At 40.0% G+C, this 24,618-nt stretch overlaps 1 long non-coding RNA gene across 2 annotated transcripts; it reads left to right on the forward strand.

Moving 5' to 3' along the window:
• Nucleotides 1–123: 123 nt before the first annotated feature.
• LOC121899820 lies at nt 124–8,161 on the forward strand. 2 transcript variants are annotated; one of them, XR_006096786.1, is made up of 3 exons: nt 124–234; nt 2,319–2,432; nt 7,982–8,161. It is a non-coding gene; the product is annotated as an uncharacterized LOC121899820 (long non-coding RNA). The 2 variants fall into 2 exon arrangements; XR_006096787.1 differs by having other exon boundaries at nt 7,985–8,161.
• The last annotated feature ends 16,457 nt before the right edge of the window (nt 8,162–24,618 follow it).

Raw genomic sequence — 24,618 nt, forward strand, 5'->3', positions numbered from 1 at the left:
TAATCAGTGCACTGCTGCCTGACGGACACTAGAGGGCAGAGTGAGTGCAGAGAACACAGGCGGCTGTCACGGCAGGGAGCAAACTTGCTGGGAGTGTGATAAGAAGGCCTTTCATGGAACAAGGCCTAGAGTCAATGTGTTATTTCTCTGAGGGCATCAGGAACTTTTGCAAAATATGAGCAGGTCAGGAGGAGGACAATCAGGATTTCAGGACATAGTTATTCTGTGTATCCTGTAAGTAGTGACCTCAAAGGGTGCATGTGACAGAAATCTGTATGAATTAACAGTGTTATAACATTTAGTTGAGAACAAGTTTAATGCAAGCCAGAAAGCAGACCGAGTGGCAAATGAGTCACAGGAGTTCCCACTTTCACCCACTTCAAACATCCAAACAATGAGTACTACCTGGGCAGCCAGGGAGATGAATGCAGCCCCCGCAAATCTGTTACATTTGAAGAATGAGAGAAAACTTCAAAAATCCCTGAGCAATTAACCAATCACAGTCCAGCAGGACAGTGTGACAGAGTGCACACATCATTGGTCGACAGGCTCGCATCCGTTATGCTTTCAGTGGGGCGAGATCTAAATTAGAGAGCCAATTAACTCTGCTAATAGCCCTCTCCTATTTAATCTGGAAGACAATGGGGATTGAAGGAGAAGCTTTTACAATATCCTCTTTCTGCCACGATTCTGAGGGTCTGCGTTTGCCTCCTTGTTTTCACTTCAATTAGCCCAGTGCTTTCTATGATTAAGTACCTATAATTATTTTTCAATTAAGGCTTTGATCTGGTGTGTACTGTATACAGCTCCTTAGCGTGCCTGGAAGAATGAGGATGAAACAGTAAATTTGTTCCCTTCTGTGTTGTGTTGATGAGGGTGCAAGTGAGATTAAGCTTGCAGAGCTGCTGGGAGAGCTGCTGCAGCCACAGAACTTGATCCAACCATGACGAGATTTTTGCTTTCGCAGTGTTAAACTTTTTTATTTTCGATGATTCGTCCACAATAGTAGAGCTGTTTGTGTTTAATGTGTCAGTGATTTTGATGAGAGAATGAAACTCTTGTGACCTGACCTCCTGTTTTTACGGCAGTCTACCAGCATGCTCACCTTTCTCCCAAAATTTGCAGATCCATAAAGCATTTAAAAATTAAATTTAACGGACCAGTCTGTAGTGTCCCAATTTCCGGACTACATACTAACTTTAAGGGGTCCTGCCTGTGTACTGTGAGTTAGAGAACTAAGTACACTGAAAAGTCATTATTCATACTAAACACTCAATATTTGAATATGCTGTTGATGGACACTATCCTCCCACAATGCAACACACAAAGGAAATGGAAGAGATACTCTCAAAAGTAAAAGAAAGATGCAGATTGTGGTGAGACTGCTCAAAGAAGACATTTTGCTTTTCTTCATAAGATTTCATAGACAGAGACATTCTACATGTGCACTTTGATCAAAATGAAAGTAAAAAATGTGGATTATTTTTTTAATACTAACTGCAAAAATAGTTTGATATTAGTATAAATTGATTTGTATACAATTATTATGAACTATGGAATTGGGACAAAGTATGGTGTTTTCTGTGTTTGGCAAATAGGTAAAGTTGCCAGATTGACAGAAAATTTGTCTATTTTGTACTATTTTGATATAATAATTCCATATTCCATATTTTAGGCAAAAAATGCCAAACATATGCTAGTTTCAGCTTCTCAGGTGTGAGGATTTGATGCTTTTCTTTGTCATATATGACAGTAAACTGAAATATTGACAAGACAATTAATCCACAAAAGAATTAATAAAGAAAATATTGTTATTTTCATACCTAGTTTGTTTCACTTTACTAACACAAGAAACAACTTCTCAATTCAACCTGGTGACCCAAGAAGTTGCTTAAATTCAAAGAAAAGGTGTCAGAGGAAGAGGTGATGATGCCCCCCATAGCTACACATGTATCAAAGAAGCAGACTTTGCCTTTTAGTTTTAAAGCTACACTGACAAAAGTAATAAAACTCACACATTTAAGCGGGATCATTTTTGGTCAGATATCTGATTTGTGATTAGTTTATTCTTTTTAGGAATCATGTAGTAATTAGGGCAGCAATGTAGCAATACCATAAATACTCAAATAAATCAATACATTTTAAGTATCAAACATTTATCAAAAAATCTAATTTAGAAACTACTATTTGCTTTAATTTATCAGTATGAAGTAAATGTTGATTGCACAATGTAATAGTTATAGAATAATGGCACCATCTGCATTTAGATTGGTTCCCTATATGCCTCACTTTCCCTGTGCACTTCTGTCTGCCACCAGGTACGATCTCCCGGGAAAATGAAGCCTCGATTTACAGCACAAAGGAAGTACGTCAACCACTGCGCAACCAAAAAAGGAAGAGGATAGTGCTTTTGTTTTCCCCAGCAACTATTGGTAGCTATATATCGTAATAATTTAAGTGGCCAACCTCTTTTTGTTGTCTTATTGCTACATGATAAATGTGGAATATTGCACAGTCAAATCTGATGAGACACTACTTATATCTGCATACGCTACATTTTAGTTACATTGAGTATACTACCTGAATAAACTTGTCTTTTGATTTCTAGAGGGTTTTCTTCCCGTTAGCTACGGTAGCTAAGAGAGAGAGAGAGTTGAAAAGTTTCCACTTTAAGACAAGCTGTAGTTTTCTCATATTGAAACTCTAACGTTGACTTTATAATTTCCTAAAACATATAATTGCACTCTTGGGTGGAGCTCCAACGGCAGCAGTAACAATCAATCAGCAAAACAGACAAAACAAGCAAAAGTGCCTGATCCTCATATGCACAACAAGGTACTTAATAACATTTACAGGCTATTATAATTCCTCTGCATAGCTACCTGACCTGGAAGGTAGATCAAAAGCACAGTGACGTGCAGTCTAAAATGACAGTCTGGGTTAATGATCTGTAAAGCTGCAGGGATTAGAGGAATTCACAATAAAATGCAACCCTGAGGGTGGTGGAGAGGTAAAACAAGCTTTCTGGAGGGAAGGCCTACAGTACAGATCTACCATTAGCAAAAACTCCCAAAGAGAGGAGCTGTGCTAAAAGTCAACCTAAAATCTGAATGAGTCTTTTTTATTTTTTTTACTTTTGTAGAAACCAAAGGTAAATTTACTGTTATTTTACAAATAAAACAGTCTTTTACATATCTATCATGGCTAATATATGTACATTAATGTGTTATCACAATGTTTTCCAATGCAACATTTTCCTCAAAATGGTCCATAAGAATAACAATCAAGTGAAAGCACTATAGATTCAAACCCATCCCACATGCAAATCCTATTAAAAGTTTGCAACAATAAGTACATTCCATACATTTCTTAACATGTCAGTCATTATATTTAGGTCTACTTCCTGTATTTGAAACTTGGACTCTCCTAGCTACAGTAGCACAGGGTGAGAAACAGAAATCCATTGAGAGGCCAGTAATTAACTCCTTTACTGTAATTAAAACACTAGAGTCTCTTAAGGGTGTCAAGCTCCTAATGAGTTGTGACATTTTAGAGGCTTCGCGTACCCAAAACTGTACTGTCACTGTGCCCTACCTATATGCAGACAATTCTGCATAGTGCAATGAGAGTGTTCACAGCTGGGCTGGGGAGAAAAAATAAATAAAAGGAGAGGGGAAGAAAGAGGAAGATCGGACGCTTTCATTGCCCGAGAAGGGTGGAGAGAGGAGGAAATAATGAAATATCAGGGCTTTGTGAAAAATAGAAAAATAAAAATGGGAGGTGCAGGTAGCGGTGCGGTTGGGAGGAGGAGGGGGGGTAAGGAATTGTGTCTGAAACATTTTGTATGACCTCCTCCCTCGCCCATCCATCAGGCAGGCTGGCTCATTATTCTAACTAGCCAGTTCTTTTCTTCTGTTGCGGGACGCCATCAGCTGCAATCTGCATGCCAATTATCGGCCAGACCCCCTGATACCCCTGCATGGAAAATGATCTGTCAAGGAAAAAAAAAAAAAAAAAAAAAAGAAAACGAAAAAGCGAGAAGGCTTGTGCACTGTAGCCCCAATCTCTCCAACCCCGCCCCCCCTCCCCCTTTTTACACTCTATTCCTCACCCTCCGCTTTCCTGTACAGCAGTGACAGGGCTTCCTAGAAAATTAATCTATGGAAAGAGAAGAAAAAAAATTATAAATGTAGCTATTCTCCCACTCCGGCCGCTCAGTTCTCTGGGCTCCGGAGGGCAGGGGAAGTGGAGTTTGTGATAATTGCCAGGGAGAGGGGGGGCGATAACAAAGGGACACTCTTCCCCTGAATGTTACACTAAGGGCAAGAGGAGCGGTCATGAAGCAACCGTCATGCTTTTTTACGCTCCCAGGTATGCTCTCTTTTTTTCCCTTTCATTCCCATCTATTTCATCATCAAATTACAGATGAGATGAGCTGCCATTTCTGATCACTCTCTTGATCTCTTAACTGTGCTGGATAGGCAGAACCGGGAATAAAGAAATTTGATGTCAGTGGGCCATGTGATAATCACTAAAACCCCATGAACTGTGCCCGATGATCATAAACAACGCCTTAATACACGGAAAGTCACAGATGACTGTTCACTAAGCCTTGCCCTCTTAGTTACTGGTGCTACGCTTGTCAGCACATATGCAGTTTACAGTGATAACGGTGGTAGGTTTAACAGTCAAAATTCATAGTAATTTTTGAAACATTGGGTCCTTGATTTCAGACAGACAAAGAAAAAAACAGACTCAATATATAACGTAGTTATACGCATTCACTGCTGAGACTGTTCCAAATTCATATACTAGACTCAACTCTGCTCGGCTGATACTGATACCAGCTCTCGTACATACTCGCTGCCCTCGACACCTCCCATATATTGCGAACTGCTGCCCATATGCCGAAGAATACCGAAGTGACTGCTTGAGAGCTTTCAGCCTACAGACTTCGTAGAGACTCTGCTGCAGTTTAGTTGATAGTTAGACTACTTTAGTGCCTGTTAGTGTTCATAATTATTTTGCACTTTGATTTAAATACCTTTATTGTCTCAAGGTCATTTCTTATTTCTGCTAATATCACGATACAACATACATACGAGCGGGTAGATTTTTCTTTATTTACTGTTAAAAAAATAACACGTAGCATCAACACATTTATCACAGTTAAGTAAAAAACTTTATGCAGCGGACAGCCCAATATTTTGGGAGGGTAATGAATAATAATTGCTTTTCTTCTACTTGATACCTGCATATTCTGTTAGAGTGTTCTGAACTCTAGTGGCCTGAGAGGTGCACAACACCCAGTACTGGAAAACTCAAAATACTCTATACATTTAGTAGTCCAGACCCGGGTATACTGAGACAACACAAACACTAAGACTTCACAGCACTAACTATTATATCATTCTAACATAACTGTGTGTGGCTGCTTAGCTTGTAACCCTACTTGTTCATATTTTTAAACAGGATGTTTTCACTTTTAACATCACAAGAGAAGTTAGCTTTAGGATGAGGACTTATCATGTTTGGCAAATGTAATGGTATCTTGAGTAACACTGCGCACAGAGTGTAAATTCTCCCAAATCTGATAAAGAGTAGGACAGAGCTGCTAACGTTAGCCTAACGTGTGATAGCATTCAGGACCAGCTTCCACACAGAGAAAGAAAACACTGAGAATGTACAAGTAATGAACAGGGCTTTTCATAAAGAAACAATTCCTCATTGAGTCTTGATATATCAAAATGGTTTGCAAGCAAACAGTTTCTTTTACCTATTTTGGACAACGATGAGCCAGACTGGTGCAGATCAGCTCGGGGTCCTGCGTTTAAAGATGATGTCACACATTATGATTGGCTGTATGTTGGAAAATGTATGGATGCTGTGTGTTGGCGCCGCAGACTACCATTTAAATGAGCAAATGGAGCAAATAAGAAAGAGATCATTTAATAAAATGATAATGTCAAACGTCACATGTAATTATTTCATATCACAATGTATATATATATGTGTGTGTGTGTGTGTATGTGTTAATAAATGTCTTGCTGCAGTTTATGACTAATATTTGTTAGAACAAATATTAATTCCAATATTTACATCTAAAAAATACACCTTTCTATAGATATTTTACTCATACAATATCAGATCGATATTTTTAATGTAGATTTTTGATATGTTTAATATATTTAATGTAGACAGTGACCCATCTGTACACAAGATTTTTTTAATTTTTTAAAATTCTTTATTTAATTCTGTACTGGGCATAAATGTACTGCTGCAGTCTTGGACATGGGATGCTCCATTATATATTAGAAAAATTGCAACAAATTCCATGTACAACCCATAAGTGGATTTCAGTAAGGCAAAAATGCTGCAAAACTGTGACAAATCAGTAGAATGCTGTCGTGACAGAGGAAACCTCAGTTGTGTCTCCAAAATTCAAATCTTCTACCAACTGTCTCTTAATATAATATCCTGATAAAAAGTCTCTCCTAGAACCATGTATTCATCCTGAACCGTCACAGTATGGACATTACAATTCGATGCATGCAATCGTACGAGGAATACGCTACCACCCAAACAATTACTGTTAAAATAGTTAAAAAATCCACTTACTCAAGACGGGCAAAACAATAATTCGAGAGCATGAGTTCCACCTGGAACGTTTTGGCAGCGCACCACTTAGCTGTAGCATGGATGTATACTAAAACCTGAAAAACGGATAAATTCTCCATACCAAGACAGCTTGTGGCATTTTGTAAAGGACAATATTCTTAAGTTAGATTAGTTAGTTAGTTAATGTTAGCTAACATAGCTAACATTAGCTAACAAACAGAACACAAGGAAGTACATCATCATTACTCTGCAGAACACACAACTAGGACCCTGGACTGATCTGGCAGGCCGAGCCGATCTGGTACCTACACCAGATTGTGGTCAAAGCTGAATGCAGCTGCCTGCAAGTTATAGGTAACACACAGTCACTGTTGTTCTGTATTCAGAGTTGGAAAAGTTTGATATAATATTCTGTCAGAAAACAAAGTCAGGTTTACCAAAACACAGTGAAGTTTGTTGCAGCACAGAGTTTTCTGTTTCCGTTCCCATTCTCTCTGACCATCATCACAAGGCAGGCACGATTTTCAAAAAAGTGGTTAGCAACATATCTAGTGACTTTTTGGATGGACCTTAACTCCTCTCCTTGAAGGGAGTCACCAGTATTTCTCAATGAATGAGCACTGATGTGGCTCGCTGGACTGACTGTTCAGTGGGTGGGACAGAGCAGCAGCACGTTCAATGGACCAATCATCAGCCAGACAGACATGAATGAGCTGTGAATGTGTGTACCTAATGACTAATCATCGATCCTCATTGTTTTTATTCTAAATGATTTAACTTTACTAAGTTTGATTTTATTTTGTCAACATTATATTATATTGTATTACATTATATTATAGTGTAGTGCTGGTTGAAAATCGTCAGTTTCTCTTTAAAATAACCCCACCATAATGAAGTTAATGATACTCTTTCCCTTGGAAGTAACACCACATTACTACTGTAGCGTAGGTAGTAAGCTAATAAGCCAGACATGCTAATGGTTGCAGCTGATGTAAGAGCAGACACAGTTTAATCTATTCCTTACACTTTTGCTGTTGTTTTCTGATGTTGAGAAAAGCAGAGCAGATGTCAAGAAATCCAAAGCTTGACAGGCCTGCCGTGTCTAGTTAGTTGCTAAGCTAAGTAATCTCTGTTAGGAGAAGGGGCTGAGCAACAGTCAGTTTAGTTTTGATTATGACTGCATTTCCATTTAACTCCAGCTAGTTTTGGGGACATGAGGAATATGTGGAAAAGGTTGCTGGCAACTCATGACTTCTGAGTGGATTGAGAGATCACACAATGGAATACAATCACGACAACACAAATACAAAGTTACACTTTGCTGTCTGCTCTTAAAGCCAAATCCCTGTTGTCCCTTTCTTAGCAGATGAGGCAATGAATCTGTGGGAATGACAGTTGAGAAAAAAACCCCACAAAGCCAACCTGATCCTGATTTTCAGCACAGAGAAGAGAAGCACTGCAGCCAGGAGAGGAACAGTCACTCGGCAGAAGCAGCGGAGAATTGGGTTTGCTCTGTCTGCCTTTGTGGTGCATGTGTGTGAGCTTTGATTAAAGACAGAAGATTCTTTAAGCACATTAGGGCCATTTTGTCCAATTGTTTCACGCCCTCTTCCATATCCACCCGCACAAAAGATACAGACTGCAGCACAAAGCAATGCTCACCCTCTTTACTCTGCTCTATCACACTGAGCAGGCCCAGTGCAGGCACAAACAGGCAAGGACCAGAGGAATTATGCTCTTGTGTAGTACTAGTAGCAACAGAAGCGTCAGTGTAATGTCTTATCACTGTAAGGGCAGATGAAGTATTGACACACAAAGGCAAAGGAAACAAAAGGTGCCATGTTGTTGTATTTGGGAGGGATGTTTGAGACTAAAAATTATATATTTCTAAGTAATAGTCCCTAATCAAACATGTATATCAGCTAAGAATTCCAACAAAGGACAGCTATAATATCTTGTTAATACACTAGGTTGTAGTGGGACTGATATGGTCAGTAATTGATATGGTTGTAGTGCCAGAGACCCACTTCTACAGCCCGCAGTGCTCTTGTGTAAAATCTGTGCAGCATTACACTAACAGCACATGCATTTCATTTGCAATCATCCTGTAAATTCAAAGTCTCGGGGTCTGATGCGGAATTGCGCCGAACAAAACTGCATTTCAATATTCACAGAGAAGAGGAAAATGACTCTGTTAGCATACTCAGTAAGTGAGCTGAACCCAGGCCAGCCAGCCACCATACCCTAGAGTAATAATTAAGAATCCTGTCGCTGAGTTGTCAGTAGTCAATTACACCTCCTGTTCACTCGGGCGCACGATCTGACTGCAAGCAATGCGAAGACACTGGAGCTGTCATCAGAGATGGAGAAAGAAGGAAAATGACTGAAATGAAGATTACTGTGGAGTGGGGATTTTGAGCAGGGTTTAACAGTCTCTGTCAGGAGGTGAGTGCTGAATGCGAGTGACCAAACGCCCTCCCAAACATGAAACCATTATTGCCGATTACACAGAACGGGGACTTTGGTGGTGCATTAATTGAAGCTTTGGCTCGCATCACTTTCCAATTACTTTTATGCTAGCCTACGGTTAATGCGGGGACAATGGATGGTAGGAACACGCTTCACAGACGGAGGACTGGGTATGAAATGAGGGAGGTTCTTGTTGTCATTGAGTGTGACTAGAGTCAGATGTGGGAGGAAAAAAGGCTGCAGTGCTGCTCATCTGAGCAAGGCTGTGAAAATATTCAATATTCAGAACTGGTTTAGGCCAAACACCAGCAGCTAAATACATGGAGCTGAAGAACTTAAAAAAATAGAGCTGAAAAAACATCTTTAGAAAATATATGATAAACATAAATACTGACTGTTGTCAGTCATGTGCCACCATGAGAATCAAGTATAATAGCATATAGAGCCAATGCATTAGGAAAACAACCCTCTCATTAGATTATTTGTCAAAATAGTCAAGTTCCCTTCCTCATTAAAAAAAATATAAAGATTGAACATAGTTTTTAAATTGTATTTTTTTAAGTACCCCTCCACTCAAAAATGTGTTTTGCTTCTTGTTCCTACAGTCGGATGTTTGAGCTTCACTTTGCAGAATAATGTATGTGCAGTTTGACACTGGAAGGCTGTTTTCACATCCATCTGCTGAAAGTGGAAAGTTTCTCTGTGTTCATTGAAAATCCAGTTTTAAGGGGTGGGCCTATGAGCGTGATTTCTGACAAATCACAAGCAGTAGTAGAAGCCAATTCTGGCCCAACATTCAACTCACATAAGTGTGATGAGGAAACCAAAGTGCACATACCAGTCCGTCCTCACAAGAAAAACAACAGTATAGGTCTAAAATTCAGGTTGGCCAAAACGACCTATAGTTATGTTTATGTCATCTAGTGGCCATAGTAATTATGACCCGGGGAAGTGACGCAGTTCAGATGACGTCAATATAAGGGGACTTGATGAAATGATTTTGCCTCATTAGGAGGAGGCGGGTTGGGTGGATGGCTGGATGGTTAGATGGCAAAAAGTGGACCCTGCTGCAGGAGACCACTGTTCTTTTCTATTCAGTTTGTTCTGTTCACTATTCAGTTTTTTAAAACTGTAATGTTGCGGTGTTAACTATTGCCAAGACAATAAAGGTTGCATAACTTTAAGGAAGTATAAACCATGTTTCATCATTTAGATCAAACCATGATGATCTATCCCTAACCCTAACCAAGTGGTTTTTGTGCCTAAAACTAACCAGACCTTAACCACAATGTTGTCACACCATAAAACCTTTTTTTTTTCAACAGTGATTTGTAATGATTTTGAAGCGTCATATTACATTCCTATGGGTCGTTCTGAAAATGCTCCTATGGGTCATTCTGGAGTGCAGGTACAATCAACCTATGTGGTCCTGACCAATTATAGAGGGTGATGAAAACACTCATATATGTTGTTTTGGGAGTCATTGCAAACAGACCTATTCTGCTGTTTCGATATGAGGACGTGTTACACAAATACTGAGAATGGACTTTACAGTGAGGTAGGAGACATCTTGTGTCCAGCTGTTAAACTTTTGAGATGAAATATATTTGCACATTTCTAGATTCTGGAAGTTTCAATGAGGGAGAAGGACCAGATGTCATTTTTAAGGATTTTAACAAGATAATTTAACTTTTGTTTGGTGGAAACACAATATTAGACACAAATTATTATTCAAAGTATTATTTTACATACATCTTAAAATATGTCTGGAGAGGATCTTTAAAAACTCAATTTTGATGAACAATCTAAATATTAATGTTCAATTTGTTGTATTGAGTAATCATTCAGACAATACACAACATCTCTTCCTTTTCTGCTGTACACCACTGATTTAATTATTTGATTACACTTGAACCAGGAGCCTGTACTGAACTTCTGCTGCAAAAAAGAGTAGGCTTAAAACTTTCCTTTTTGATAAAACTTATAGTTAGGGCTGGCCCAGGCTTGCCTGCCCAGGCTTGCCTGCTGTCTCCTTGGTCCAGCTTGACGCCCACTGCCACTACTATTATTATTAGTCATATTTCTATTATCATTATTGTTGTTATTATTGTTGTTGCTGTGCTTCTCTGTGTCTCTCTCTCCCCTCCCTCTTTCTCTCTCAACTCAAGCGGTCAAGGTAGAAGACTCTGCTTGAGGTTTCTTCCTGTTAAAAGGGATTTTTTCCTTGCCACTGTTGCCAAGTACTTGCTCATGGGGGAATGTTGGGTCTCTGTAAATTAAAGAGTACGGTCTAGACCTGCTCTATGTGAAAAGTACCCTGAGATAACGTCTGTTGTGATGTGGCGCTATAAATAAAATTGACTTGACTTGACTTGACTATGTCTATGTATCTTTGATTTGAGCTTCATAGACATTACCAAACCACTTACATGCTGCATCATCCTACTTGACATTTACGGTAAATAGTTACATCCCTAGAAGTAAAAGCAGACTTCTGCTTGTCAAATCAAGTCAGTTGTATTTATAGCCCAAATCACAACCTCTGTGACTCAAATGCACGAGAGGCAGAGACTGGGGCTAGAATACTATTATTGACTGCAATGAAATAGTAGTATTCTAAAAAGAGACTTATTTAGGGTGCCTTGCTCAAAGGTACATTTAAATTGACAGAATTAGAAGCAGCTCTCATTTACTTTCCTCTGCTAGCAAAACTCCACCAAACACCAGAAAGGCCGTGACCTGAAAGAGAAGTTATGTTTAAGCAGAGTTTTCACACTGACCTAGTTTTGTTCATTCTTTTCCCATAGAAAACTGAGGCAGCTGTAATTATTACCTCTATAGAGGGCCACTTTTAATACTCTAATGTATTATTAGCTGGATTTGCTACAAACAGATTAAACAGGAGCAAGAAAGGCTTAGGTAATTTGATAATTGCTTTTGGCACCTGTGTTTTGTTCTCCTCTCCCTGTAGCCGAGCAGAAAGAATCCCTCAGCAGAGTTTTTTGCTTTAGTGAAGGCAGAGAGGGCTGAGGAGCAGCTCAGCACCCTGCTGTGTGACGGTTTGAAAAGGCTACACTCTCACGTCTGCTCCACATTGCCCCTGCTCAGCATGTCTTAGATTCAACCACATCCTGATTTTTATCACAATATGAATTAAACCTTGATTTTCTGTCCACTCAGCAAGAGAGCTCCACCAGTGATATTGGGGCTAAATCGTTTCACACTCTGGACAGGCAATCCGCAAAGGAACATAAACTGACTTCCCTTATTTTTTTTGGTGATGGCCTCAAAATTGCAATAAAGGTTCTTGACACTGATTTGTATTTATTTATTTCATTATTCACCTACCCTCATATTCAAACCCTTTCTGTTTCGACCCGGTCTCTGTGGATTCTGGCTTGCAGGAGGAAAAAAAAAAAAAGAGAAAATTAAAATCCATCAGCTAATGTGTCGCCTGGTAATGAAATAAGAATCTGACACTCTCTCGCATTGAAATGCAAAAGAGGTGTCCTGGCGTTACCCTGGCAATTTATCATAAAAGCCAGTGAATTTCTACTTAATATACATGAGGTACAGTGAATTATTACAGGGCTTGCCATTATAACAAACTTCTCAAAGTGCACAGACAAAAGGGTCAAGTATATTATTTTCCCTTACGTCACTCGGATGGATGATCTAAATGGCTTTCTGAAGTTGGGGAATTTCATACTTTCTTTGAATATGTTTTATACTTTGTCCCATTTTGCACAATGCAACCCTTTTTACCCTCTGTTCCCTTTTTGGTGGAGAGAAAATGGAAGAGAGAGAGAACACAGAGGCAGGGCGAAAAAATGTCACCTGCTAGTATCTGAGTGCTTTTCCACAGCTCTAATTCATCTCTGCCAGCAGCATGTCTCCACTTTCCTTTTCTTCCTGCACTACTTCACCAAAATGAGGCCTAAGTCCACTGAATCACCCATGCAGTCATCAGCCTCTTGGCTTTTTTTATGCAAAAGCAACATTAACCACAACAAGAAAAAAATCTGCATCATACTAATGAGAAAACAGCAACTAGAAAATGTCTATTGGTATACTGTGAAGTGATAAATGATAAATCATTCCTTCTTAATCTTGTGTTTCCGCCTGGCAAAAATAATCAATAGTTAACAATGCATGTGATTGATATATGGGCCTATTACATTTAAAAAGTGTAGTCACTGAGGGACAATGGTGAATAATGCCCAATAATATCAAGTGTGGTGTACTGTATCATTTGACTGATGAATTTTGTCAGGCGACAGCCTAAAACAGTTTATGTAACTGTCCAATGAATGATTAATGAAAAGGAAGTTAATATCACCTCAAACAGCATTCATGTTACCAACAGTCGTTGTCAATATGTCCACCATATAATAGTAAAATGATAGTAATGAAAAAGAAATCCTGTATACTGCTTGATGAAGTCCAACTGTCATTGACATTCTTAAAATGTATTATTTCATGTTTTTTTGCATTGTCATTTGACTACAGAGAGTCTTCTATGAATAAATATTAACTGTTTATATGATTTATAATCAAAGACCCCACTTGAGCTTTGATAGGCGACCCAACTGGAACCTAGGGATCTTGGAAATGCATTATAAGTGACACATCCAAGCGTTTTGCCGTAGACTGAGAACTGTCATATCAACATATGACGCATGTAGTCACTGATAATGTATAATTTATATGACACATTTTCACTGAGGTGGGCATAATGCCATTATCATATTGGAGAATGTCTTTAGTTCTCCCAGGGGGACATCTCAACAAATCACCATGTCTCAAGCAAACCAGGGCCAAAGATTAATGATAAACATGACAAGGACAAATTAGAATATGTAGAAGTTAGCATGTGCGGGCCACACCAAATATCCCGCAGCTAAATAAATAGACATGCATTCTGATCTGCTCCCTATTGTCCAATTTTACAAATATCCTTAATGGCCTATTTACGAACTACTAGAGTATATGTTTTTATATGGAAAAAGGTTTCAGCTGTCATGTGTAATATCATTGCAGACATACAGTGAATGATAAGCTTTTACATACTCAGTAGTCAGCACCACTATACCAAAAGTGAGGTAGCAACAGTGCAGGAAAAGGTACTCCAATCCCATCCATGAGTAATACCACAATTTAGTTATACTCCAAATCCTGCTTTTAAAACCTTACTTAACAAAATTGTTTAACATTTTTGTAAAAATCGTTTTTTTGTCAAGTTAAGATGTTTATTTGTTCAGTAAAGTTACAGCCAGGAGACGGTTAGCTTAACTTAGCATAAAAACTGGAAACAGGGGGAAAGAGCTAGCAGTTGGCTTTGTCGAAGGTATTGAATCTGCCTATTAGCATCTCTGAAGGTTATTAATTAACATGTTAGGTCTTGTTTGTCAAAAATTGAAAGTAAAATTAGGTAAGGTTTTTAGGGTATTGTGTGCCTAGTGTCTGGCTGGGGGCAGTGACTTCAGTGACAACTTAAACCTTGTTGTTTTGGTTCTATTACGAATTAAAGAAGCAAAATATAACATGTTAATTAGTAAGCTTTATAAGTGCTTTAGACAGAGCCAGGCTAGCTGTTTCCCCCAGCTTCCAGTCTTTATGCTAAGCTAAGCTAATTATCTCTTATATTATAACTCTCCAGAGAGCTATTTAGAGTATTTCCCAAAAGTAAAAGTACAAAATGTACTTGAAGTATCAAAATTAAAATGACTTATTATGCACCCTTTAAGAGTTATATTTTTATATATTATATTATAGGATGATTATTAGTGATTGATTAATGTGTATCATTTCAGTATTGTAGCTATATTTTTTATGAGCTCATTATAATTACTAAATATACTGTTGAGTAGTTTCATTGAAAATGATATTTTTTAAACTGATGATGTTTTGTGTGTAAAATCTCAATCTGTACAATAAGCTAACTATAGCTGTTATATGTAATGGGGTAAAAAATACAATATTTTCCTCTTAAATGAGGTGGAGTACAACTATAAAAGAAGAAGAAGAAAAGGAAATACCTAAATACAAAAGCACAACCTCAAAAGTGTAGATAAGTGCAGAACTTGTAAATATTGTTAACATTACACCAGTGAGTGGCAATAATACAACAGGAGCCTCTTGTGTCTTGCAGCAAGGATCTCTGAGTGCTCCTTGTGCTGAATCAGAGAGGTAACTTTATTGTTTTTGATTGGAAGCATAAATCCCAATAACCATCAGTAGTGAGTGCTGAGCCATTAGACCCCCTGAGTGACTGTCACATCCAATGGAGAAGCCACTCCTCCATCTCCACCTGAGGCTCTGGAGATGGATGGCCTGCTGCTCCATGGTGCGCTGGCTCATTTCTGCCCCGATACAGAAGTCAGTGCTGATTAAAATATCCACACTGGGTCCTTATTTCTATTACCAATTCACTCAGCCAGCCCAGACCCTCTCAATTAAAGCGCTTGAGCCCAGATGAATGGAGATGAGGGGGTGAATGGTAGCTGACAGAATTACAAACGCTCACAGTCACAATTTATCCTCCTGACAATTAGGAGCAATTTGTTTCATGCTAAGTCATCCTTAAGGTTTCAGAAGGTCTTACTTGATATCAACAGGAGTGGCTGCAGCTGTCACAATCCCCCAAGTACCACTCTCTATTTTGATTATACACAGTTGACTGCATTATACAGTACAAGTAAATGTTCAATCCTGCTTTTATACCTAAAAGACGTTTATACAGGATATGTTAAAATAGATGAAGTGAAGTTATGACTCTCGAAAAAACAACTCGGCCTCCAAGGCTCTGATTTAGCCTTGTGCAGAACTTACTTGAAATCTGTGCTTCTTTGCTTCCTCTTTATATACCAGATCTTATTCTGCTGCACAGTAATGCCCAACACAATTAGATTCACAACGGTAATTATTATGAAAGGTTATAAGGCAACACAGAAATATGTAAGCTTTTTTAACAACCTTTTAACTCCTGCTGCAGCTATGAAAACTGAAAAATGATGGCGACTTTTCAGTGACAATGTCTTAGGCTGTGGCACAATGGAGTACAGCTCTCAATGACTGAGCCACTTTCTTTAGCGGAACCACTAAACTTCTATGCCGATATTCTATTGTGCTTTGAAAAAGGGCTTTTGAAATGCATTAGCACTACACACTTTCTGAAGAAAGACCAAGCACGGATTTGAAACATAGTGACGGAACAAAAAAGAGAAAAAAAAAATAAAAGCGGGATGCAATCATTTTTTAAGGGTTCGCCCAGCCCCCTTGAGATCTCTCCTTTATTGTTTGCTGACGACTTGATACTGCAAAGTTCTATCTATTTTTTTTCCTTCTTCTTCTTCTTCTTTTTTCTTCTGCCATAGCAAATTTGTTTTCAGGCTCCATAAAATAGCCTTTTCTTATTTCAAGCAGCAGTGTATGCAGTGGAAAATCTTTCACATAATATATCCTTAAAAGCACATTACTCTGTCCCATACACCGTTAAGAGTTAAGAACACAGTTAATATTTACAGTTGAAAAAAATGGGAGAAAGGGAAAGGATTTTGCCAGGGAATAAAACACCCCCACCCACGTATACACACTCACTCTCAGTGCAGCAGTTGAACAATTGCTATTCACAATCCTATCCTTAATGCCTAAGACCAACATAAAAGAGGGGAGTTTAAGAATATAGGGATAAGCCCTTTCAGCTTTTCTAAGTCTTAAGGCTGGTTTATGCTCCATGAATACTGAGCATCGGCAGCCAGTGCTGTTGCCACTCTAAATAGATATTACAATGATTTGGGAACAATGCGTTCGACTGATTCCCTCAGACACAAAAATACATATATGTGTATATATAGTGAATAGGAGGCAAACATTAGCGCTCCCTGACAATACAAGCATTTTTGATGTAGAAGGGTAGAGCAAGATTAATGTCTGAGCGAGAGAAAAGGCGAGATACCACTTTGGGTGTTTGCTGGGAAAGCTGCAGCGGGAAGATGCTTTGAGAGTCTAAATCCCCCCCTGAGTACAATGCAGGGCTGCTGATACAACCAACAGACACGGGGTCACCTCCCCTCAGGGAGACAATGGAACCACAACAACAAACTGGAGTGAGGAAGCACCAGGGACTGTGCAGGCACAAAGGCATCGAGAGGAAAGCAAAGGGGGCGAAATGAAGTAGGAGAAATGCATTTTGCCAGCGTTTTCCATCATGATTATTATTGCTAATAAGCATCAAGGGCTGCTGAATGTCAGCAGTAGCATAAAAACGACTTAAAAGAAAGTGACCATTCTCCAAAATCTCATCCTTTCCTTTGCATTAGCACAACATTAAAAGCAAGAAAATAGTTCACGTCCGCATCTATCACTTACATACTTATGCTGAGTGACAACATATGGAAGCATTTAATATGTTAAAAGATGGTACTGCATTTGCGTGATTTTGAAGAGGGCCGTTTTGCAGCACAAGAGAGGTATGGATAAGCAGTCCCTTTTTTTGCCACTTAAGCTTTCCAAACGGCCTCAGGGCTCCAGAACAACTCCGACCCTTGTGTCTCCTCTCCCAATCCAAGATTAGCCTGTCTTCTTGTCTTAATCCAGCAGAAACGCTGCATCCTGACTCCAACACCTCTCCACAATTACTGCACTCCATAATCCCCTGCCTGCCTCCATTTTCCCTACTGCTTTAAGAGGGGTAAAGATCAGGGGTGAGCACTCATCCCCGAGCCCTCCCCTGCCTCTCACCATGGCAGTTAAGTGTCTGTGGAAATCATAGAATGAGTAAGCCTTGTGACAGCTTATTAATACTTCTCTCTTCTCTAGGGTTTACCAATGGTCAGTCCTTAAGTATACTGTACTGGATTAAAAGGATTTGCTTGTAGCTCAGGTTGGCTTCTGCAAAGAGGTATTTCAGGGCAATTCTCCCACTCTGTTCGTACTAAGATGTCACTTGAAGGGTCTTGAGTTGCATTGTGCGCCAGGCTGATGGTCTATAAGATATAATGTGGAACATGAGGCTAAGGTCTTTTTCATGGTCAGTACCTCCTATGATTTCAAGAGGCACTTGATCCTCTCTGGGAGCAAAAGCACTCAAGCCTAGGTCTGAAATACAGTAACCAGATGAACTGAGCCAGCACCTCTTTATTCAGCAAACTTTGATAGTTTTTACTGTTGTTCCAAAGAATGACCACCACAGTTCTCTTCCACTTAAAGCTGCTGTTCATTGCAGAGTACACAGTTGAACAACAATGACTGTGGCGCTTACAGAGACGAGAGATGTGCTTAAATGAAACATCCTGCTGGCTTAGCATAGCTTGGCTGCCTCTGTGCTCTGGATGTCTTTAATGCGTTTGTTTGCCTGCAGGCCCTCCGATTCTTTCTCCCTGCTTTCTCTGCTTTCTAGCCCGGATAGATTATACGTTTTTTTTAATTTTTATATTTATTTCAAAACCTAAATGGACTTGAATCGATCAATACCTCATTGTGTGTGTGACGAAAGCTGCACGGGAGGGGGGCACCCAATATGACAGATGTTACAATTCAGATTTTCTTTTCATTCTTTTTCAAGTAAACACAATGGCATATCGAAAGGAATTTCAAAAGCTGTTTTAAATTGATTTAAGTTAGCTTCTTGTCATAAAGCTGTGTGTTCACAAGTATCACAAAGATGGCTGGGAATGGAGAAAGAGAGTAAAAGAAAGCTGCCTCCTCCGAGGAGTCTAAGCCATTGTAGGCTTCTACCCAAGCCTTAGATTTAAAAAGGACCAAGCCTGGACAGATTTGCTCAGAAGTCTTTTCAGAAGATATTTTTGAGCCGGAGATAGTCATCATGGAGAATAAACAACTTACTTTCAGAGAAGGGAGGGACATGAAAGAATATGGAGGCAAAAATGTCCCACTGGTAACGAAATCAAGGAAAATAGAAGGGCATCAGAATCCTCTGAGCTTCCATATCAAATGTCCCACCCGATCTAGAATTCACAATAAAAAAGACAGCACTTGTGCATAATATAACGATTGACATGACATATCAGTACAGCAGAGGAAATAAAATGGGGAAAGGAAGAGAGCCTTTTATGTTCAGAAAATACGATATGATTAGGGCTTTTGATGCTGGAAGCTACTCATATTTTTTTCGGCATCAAAAGGTGAGATCTTAAGTTTTTCATATTTCTAGTGCTCCATCATATCGTTCAATATCTTCAAAAATTATTACTGCTGCATAACTGAATTAATCGACAGAAGTACAATTGAGTTGGAACCTCTGTTGCCCTAGCTACAGGGACAATCGCTGTACCAGGGTTTTTCATCCAGTCTCATCTGTTCCATTTAGTCTACATGATTTCCAAGCCGACTCTTCTAATCTGCCATGCCTCATTCAGACAGAACGGTGACCACAAATATACTGCGTCCTCAACTGTGATAGATGGCTGAGGCAGAGGAAGAGAAAAGACAGTAAGTTGGAGAGCGATAGCACAGTTCTTGGAAGGGAATGAGAGAGATGTCTTCCACTCTGCAGCGCCGAGCCTCAGAGAGAACAAAACATGCAATTAGAGCAGCAATACACTGTGAAGTGGTCATTACTAGAGCTAATGAGCGCGCTATCTGTCCTCACATTAAAGTGCTCGCTAACGAGGGCTTGTTCATCATCGGCGAACACAAGTCATCGCATAATCCTATCTCCTGTCCTCTCATCCCCATAGCAGGGAGAGAGGCTCATTTGAGCAGACGCTGGACAAAAGCTCAGAATCCAAACACGTGGCCCAGAGAGAGAGCGACTTCAATACTTTAAACTTAACCAGAACACCTGTCTCTTGGTAGTTCAGCTGCTTCTGCTTGCTTTGCACCATGGTGAATCTGTCTAACTATTTTCCAAAAAGATTCCCTCTTCAAAAACATGTTTTTGTGTCTTAGAAGAAGAAGAAAAGAAGAAATAATGACATTTTTATTAGTCTTCTGGTTGAACACTTCAGGCATGACTACACTCCTTGGAGGAGCTACTGTTTGAGTTCTCCCAAGTTTCCACAACTCAAATGTCCCCAGCCACCACAAGAGGGCACTGCAGCCAAGCATTTTCCTTCCAACATGTGCTCCTGCTGCTCCTGCTGCTGCTGCTGCTGCTGCTGTGTGGCATCCCATACTGTAAGATGATAAAGAAAAAGACAACCGATAGTTGCATCAGATAAAGGGAAGGAACGCACTCCATAGGGTTCACAGATTCTTAAACACTTATTATCTATTTGATTCATTCCTGATTGCAAAATATTTTCATAGGCAAATCCTCCCACAGGGCGAGCAACCTCTCGCTTCCCCCCTCACTTTGTGTCCTTGTGTTTCTATTTACTGAGAAAAGGAGGAGTTGGGGGGGGGGAGAAAGTTTCATCCGCCACTGTCTCTGAGCAGCGGGAAATTTGTCACAATATGAGGAAATCTTTGGCATTCAGCATCCTTCTACCACCCTCCCCAACCAACCAAAAAAAGAAAATAGAGCTTTACTGTAAAAAGTCAAGACGAGCATTTTTTTAAAGAGCGACTGACACAGGAATGAAAACATATGTATTCAAATAAAAGAATGCAAGAATGAAAGAATAAGGAGATGAATTTGGATTTATTCTCTTCTTCCATGTGTGTGTGTGTGTGTGTGTGTGTGTGTGTGTGTGTGTGTGTGTTTGTTTCTCTCCTGTCTCCATGGGGCAATGTTCTGGCAGTCACAATCGGATGAACAAGTTTTTCCTCAACCATTGTTGAGTCTCTAACACTCTGCTCATGACTCATTTCATACCCTGTAATTATGTTTGGGAGAAAACAGACTTTAATTCTCTTTAATTGTGTAAAGCTAAGCAAACTGCTGCCTGAATTCAGACATAATGTGTTTAACCTTGGGCACCAATATCCCCACATAAACCACAACTGCGTGAGACCTTAAGATAAAAGACTGAAAAATAGAAAACAGCAATTTGCCGAGTGAAAATAGTTTCTTTCGACATTGTTTCCAGTGTAACGTACCACCACGCAACGCACATGTAGATTCAACTAGATTTAAATGTGATTTTTAAGAAAAATTTGAATTAATAAGAAGGGAAATTCAGGTCAAGATGAGATCTTTTTCTCTTGAAAGGATGCATTTTAATGGGAATAGTGCTATTAATAAAATCATCCAGCCCTTTAATTGTTATATGGCGTTGTAGCAGGCCCTGTGGAGAGAGTGTAGGCTATCTGTGGTGCATCTCAAGAGTGCTTCTGATTACTTCCTCTCTATTCATCATTTTGTCGTCTGGCCCCAAGGCATCAATAAACAACTGTCATGGATCCAAGTGATGGCAAATCAGTCAGCTTTCACAGCACAAAGCCACTAATGCAATTTTATTGTTCATTACTTTATCATAATATTATAGCCTATCTATTATATCTAACAGCGAGATTAAGAAGTGTCGTGTTTGATAATCAGCAGCTCACGAGTTTCAGGTAAACTGAGTTTCCACGAAGGAGATTAGCATCATACAAACCAGGTGCTATCTCAATCTTTTTTTTTTTGTGGCATAATAGGGTGTGATATAGTTTATCAACTGTACCTTCACTGTGTGTGTGTGTGTGTGTGTGTGTGCAGTTGTATGCATAGATAGATAAACACACACACATACACACAGAGTGATGTGCGATCAGAAGCATCAGAGGGTTTAGCTGCAGTAGCATTGCCCCCAAGGGACTGCTGCTGTGCCTGTGCAAACATGTGGACCTTGCTCTGCCACCTGGGAGCGAAAAGAGGAAGACAATCAAGATCAGCTGCCCAGATAATCTCTGTTTAGGACACTACATGCATTTAGGCTGAAACGTGAGACTACATGGGAGTTGTTTTTGATCTGTATGTGTTTGTTCAGCGTCTGTATCAGGCAGCGACTGGTTCCTGGGATGAAGTAGTGAACACGGTGGCTAGAGAGAACAGGAAAAAAAAAAAAAAAAGAGCGAGGAAGGGGGAAACTGAAACTTGCAAGCATGCTGAAGAAGAGGATTTTAGCGCGGAGCATGCACACTTGGTAGATTGAGCTCAAATAAATTCACAATTTAATAGGGCTCCAGACAAAATCTGTGCGCAGAACCAATTTCAAAGCGCCCATCTCGGGTCAGTCTCATCTCAGCTGGGCTGGGCAGCAATCATGCTGCGTGCACACAAATGATGCTTAACCACAATTAACCTGGAGGGTGTGCAGTGTACTCTAGGACCATTCAATCTCACTTTCATATCACCAAGAAGTTAGAAGTTAAGAGATTGTCTTGGCTCCTCTCTCATCAAGCATCAATAATTGATTGAGGCTTCTGGGACACATTGTGCATTGTGTCTTCAGGGGTGATCAGCAAACGGACCCCCTCGCATGGGAGGAGAAGGAACCCACTGGTGCTTTGCTTGACCCAACCAATCCTCTATTATTTATTACCGCCAAAAGGATCCTGGTGGATGGGTTAAGGAGGTCAGTCCACATTTAGTGCTTCCACGACGGACGCCCTGTGGTTTAGATTGAGCATTTCGCGCTACACTGCTTCTCCCACACATGCCCTGATTTGATATTAATATCAATCTTCTTTTTACCCTTTTCTTCATTGAGATTAGCACCTCTCTTTTTTCGCCCCATTCTGACATTCATTTTGGTCTAAGAAGGACAGTGTGACACATACTTTGCTCTGGAAGAATAAGATCCTAAATTGGTATTTTTGTGAGCACGCACACGTCTAAGTTAAGCTTGCATAAGTTTATGCCATGCAAATCATGTGTTCATGCACACATGCACACACACACAAACATCTAAAACTGGCTCATGTCCAATGTTTCTTATTGTAGCAGTCAGCTGAAACAGAGAGCTAAGTTTATTATGTTGGGAAATAATGCATGACTGTTTGGGCAAAACTGATGTTATTCAGAATGGATAACAACTGGAACACATTCAATTATCTCCCACACTGGCAAGATTAAATGAAAAACGGAAGCAAGGGTTGATTTACTTTCCAACATCAAGCTGTGCTGACAGTACTGTGGGCCAAAGGTTAGACCAAAGGCCTGTGGCAACAGCTTCAGCCACACCATATCAGTCCGTCCTGTCACCCTGCCATTGTTAAGTGCTGACACCAGCATCCCACTCAGACATAAGTAGGGTCAAAGTTCGGACCTCCAACACTTATGCAGACGCTAACAAATGGCATCTAAACATGACCTTGGGCCCCGAGGCTAAAACAATGAGGTAAAAGAACATGGCCTCTGCCAGGTTTCTTACACATATTTTGTTTGAGTGTGACAATAATTCTGTATGAAAAGTTAGCCTTTGAAATAATGTCATCCATCAAAGGCTAACAAAGCTGAGACCAAAGCAGTGCAAGGAGGATGGTGAGAACAAACCTTTAAATCCCTTATCAGCTGATGAAGGAAATTACACGGCTGCAACCCTGAAACATTTAATTAGCAGTTTATGTACTATCGTGCTATATCACATCTCCACCATTTCTCTACAATTGCCCTAAACGCCTCCAGCAGTTTGCAGTAGGTTTGATACCGAACACTCATTCAAGGCCTTTTGTTTCTCTCGGTGTCTGGGTTCTGCCACCTTCACATTGTCTAGTATCTGTCTCACTTAAAGTTGATTCTTGTCTGAGGTATCCTTATTTCAGAATACATGACAACTCATAACTACTACAACAACTGAGGGGACACAACAAATTAAATTCACCTTCAACAATGTAACAGATTTGGTACATTTTCAGAAAAGAAGATCCCTTCTTTACAGCACAGCTTTTGCCAGAGATTGAAATCAAAGTGTGTCCTTTGTGTGTGTGTGTGCATGTGTGAGTGTGGGTTGGTAAATTTGTGTTGCCGGGTCACCTTGAGTGTTTGGTGCACATGGCATGAGGGTCCCGTTGCTGTCTCTGGCGCGCTTCGCTGAGTACTTCCTCAAGCGCGACACTCCCACTCCAGCAGGGATTTCCACACACCAACGGTTGAGTCTTCCTCTGGGCCTCCATTGCTAACCATTAGCGGCGGATTAGGAGAGTGGGTAAACGGAAGAGGAAGGGCTCCGGGGGCTAGCTATCAGGTGGCTTTCATAACTGACAACAAGCTCAGACCTCAGATGACCATCCAGGGTTAGAAACCTGTTCAGCTGGAGGTTTAAACTCCCTAATCAATTGGTATTAAGATGTGCAGTCAAAATCTAGGCTGAAAGTCCAGAAAACAACAGAAAGTAGAGGGTGGTCAGCAAAACCTTGAACTTCTCAAGTTCAGTGTAAAGACAGAAAGTGGCTGTCTTTCCCCTCTGCCTTAACTTCTATTATATCAGTCATGACAGCGCAAAGCAGCATAAAGGCAAAGTGGGTGGCTGAATTGATGATCAGGGCATCGCCCCATTTAACAAGTTAAGACTCTTCACTGGCTTTCTGGCATCTGCACTGGCACCTAACACCCCTGGCTTCCTCTTAATAAAAGAGCAGTTGGGGCAGTGCCAGGAGATTCTATCACTACCAGATGGTAAACAAGCCAATATTACTCAAATA

The sequence above is a fragment of the Thunnus maccoyii genome, chromosome 7 (assembly GCF_910596095.1).
Source record: "Thunnus maccoyii chromosome 7, fThuMac1.1, whole genome shotgun sequence".
NCBI lineage: Eukaryota > Metazoa > Chordata > Actinopteri > Scombriformes > Scombridae > Thunnus > Thunnus maccoyii.